The 3,177-nt window shown below is 36.0% G+C and overlaps 1 non-coding gene across 1 annotated transcript; it reads left to right on the plus strand.

Moving 5' to 3' along the window:
- The first annotated feature begins 360 nt into the window (after positions 1-360).
- Positions 361-479, plus strand: LOC124544531. Its single transcript, XR_006967540.1, has one exon. It is a non-coding gene; the product is annotated as a 5S ribosomal RNA (ribosomal RNA).
- The last annotated feature ends 2,698 nt before the right edge of the window (positions 480-3,177 follow it).

Genomic DNA, 3,177 nt, shown 5'->3' on the forward strand with positions numbered 1-3,177 from the left:
CTGCAATATGCGTTAAAATCTGTAAAATACAGTGGAGAGTATCTATAGCATAAAGTTCCAAAGGTAGGTTATTGTAATGCAAAAAAACTGTTTGAAGTCTGCTTAATTTTTATAGTTTTCTTTCTTGTGGCTGTACACTTGACAGTGAAATATGAACGAGATATTGTCTAAATTTAAACACAATCTTAAAAAATCGAAAAATATAATATTAAAAAAAAGAATGGCTTTAATCACAAAGGTAGGTAGTTAGAAAATTACAAAATAATTCTAAAATAGCAAATATGAGGTATGCGTTTTTTGATACTTTTGACGGTTAAGTTAGAAAATATGCTGTTGTTTTCACTTTATGGCAAGCCAGTTGCCAACGTCCATACCATGTTGAATACACCGGTTCTCGTCCGATCACCGAAGTTAAGCAACATCGGGCGCGTTCAATACTTGGATGGGTGACCGCCTGGGAACACCGCGTGTCGTTGGCCTTTTTTAGCAATATGAGGTACGAGAGCAATAACAGCCCGTCAATTTCCCACTGCTGGGCTAAGGTCTCCTTATTTTTAAGGAGAAGGTTTGTAGTATATTCTACCACGCCACTCCAAAGCGGGTTGCAGGTTTCGCATGTGGCAGCATATCGTTAAAAATTAGTAGTTTCCTCACTATGTTTTCCTTAACAGCCGAGTTCGAGTTGTAAACACAAATTAAGTACATGAAATTTCAGCGGTGCTTGTCGGGGTTTGAACCCGCAGTCATCGGTTAAAATGCAGGTTCGGTGCGAGAGCGCCCCTAAGAAAAATACAAAGATGGCGCGCCATACCAACCAGCCGGGTTTATAGCAGCGATGTAGTACCCCCGTACTACATCACTGACGCATGACGTTCCTCTTCTAAAAATACCGTAGTTAATTCAATAGCTGCTATAACTAATAGAGATTGAAATGTTACTAAATATATCTTATAATTTGTATTCAGGTCATGACATACAAGGAAACTTGGTGGGAAGGATTTGTGAAATCTCGTTTGGATATGTAACTATATACACCTATACACCAAACAGCGCTTCTTAATTTTGTTGTTTTCCGGTTTGAAAGATGAGTATGACAATGTATCTGCAGGTACAATTTGTTGAAAGGACATATCATCTTCGTTTTCAAGGTTCGCGACGCTTTGGCCATGTAAGAATTTGTTGATATTCCTTAAATCAATGGGCGATGGTGACTGATTACTATTAGGCGACCTATTTGTGGTGCACCTAATTTTTTTTAATGAAAATAAAGCAAAATTTTTGCAAATCGTTAAATGTTTTGAAGGGTATATTAGAACTCTCATTAGGGATTTCGAAAACCCAATATACTATACCAAACTTACCATCAGACCATACTTATACTCCTATTTCGAATACATGTATCTATTTGTTCCTCAAATCAGTATCGGCTTTGTCGAAACGAGAGGTCTATTCTACGAGGGAAAATTTTGTCTGCTTTTATTTGTTCCGCATGACACAATCCATCATTAAATGAGCAATTTTATCCTTCTTTTGCATGTACTACGGAAGAAACGCACAGATTGAATTCTGTAAACTGTCTTATTGTTACTACTGTCGATCGCTATAGATGGAAACATCGTTACATTGCGATGCCCGATCTACGAGAGGCAGGTAGGTGCGGTTGAAATAAGATTTTATTACCGGCTGTAGGCGCCTTAAGGTTAATTTTTTATGCATACTATATAAATCAATACTATGGATAAAGTCATAGATAATACTTATAAGTTTATGTAACTGTAGTAAAACTATTTTCACAATAAAGTAATAACACAAACTCCTTAAATCCTTGTTTTTTAAATAGTATAATTTCTTCTGAAAAGAAAACAATTTGCTTTTTAATTTTTCGCTACCTCAAGAAACAGGAATGTGCAACGCCACTATTTAAATTTTACTTCAGGGGCAATTTCGCTGCGCGTAAATAGTTTCGTTTTAATATAGCTTAACAACTACACTAAAAGAATAATATTATTTAGAAGCGTTCATTTGTAATTAAGGTGTTTTAATTAAATGTCGACAAAAAATGTTTAAAGGTAAACATACTATATAGATCGGTTCTACATTTTGTATTGTATAGTATATATAAGTAAAAAGAAATAAAAAGTCCATCGATTGCTTGTTTTTTACGTTTCATAATCACATATCCAGGTCCAGTAGTTCATGTATATCATCATTATCATCATCATCATCAGCCCGTATCCGTCCACTGCTGGACAAAGGCCTCTTCAAGTGCACGCCACTGTGGTCTTTCTCCGGCTACTCGCATCCAGCTCCTGCCGGCCGCCTTGCGTAAATCTTCACTCCACCGTGCCTGAGGACGTCCTACACTACGTTTGCCGAGACGCGGTTTCCACTCTAGAACGCGTTTTCTCCTTACGGTTGTCGGTTCTGCGACAAATATGATCAGCCCACTGCCACTTCAGCTTACTAATCCGGTAGGCTATGTCGATGACTTTGGTTCTTTGACGGAGCACCTTATTTCTGATGCATAGCCCTTTCCATAGCATATATGTGTATGCTATGCACGCTATATATGTATATATTCAGTAGTGTATGTTGCGTATACGCAACGTATATATATACGTACATCATATTATGTATGTGTATATAATTTATGGTTAAATTTTTATCTCTCTCGTCGCTCAGCTGTGAAATTCCACGAAATTCTGCCATATATGTACCTACCAACTCGCATTGGAGCAGCGTAGTATATAAGTCCACCAGTGTGAAATTTACTACCATTACTTACCATACTGATTTTTATTAAAGTAGGCTCTTATAAGACCTTTTATAACTAAAAATATTAATTAGCTTTTAGTCTAACTAATAGTGCACTTTATTTGCAGTGTGCATACATTGCGACAAATTATAATAAAGCTTTAGTTTTTTATAATAATATATTGCTTCTATTCACTGTTACTAGTTATGTGTCCCAAATAAATAAATACCGAAATCTAGCCCGTGGCGTTCTCCTTTTATCCACATTTGTTAAGATTCAGCCCACGATTTACAAACCTCATGAGTAACCCATGATATATCTATTTTCAATAAAAGTATATACCAGTATATCTATATAGTAAAAACCTTTTGCGCAAGATCTTTAATATAAAAGCTTGTTTAGAGAATAAATTTGTCTGGATA

Source organism: Vanessa cardui, chromosome 4, assembly GCF_905220365.1.
Source record: "Vanessa cardui chromosome 4, ilVanCard2.1, whole genome shotgun sequence".
In the NCBI taxonomy this organism is placed as follows: Eukaryota; Metazoa; Arthropoda; class Insecta; order Lepidoptera; family Nymphalidae; genus Vanessa; species Vanessa cardui.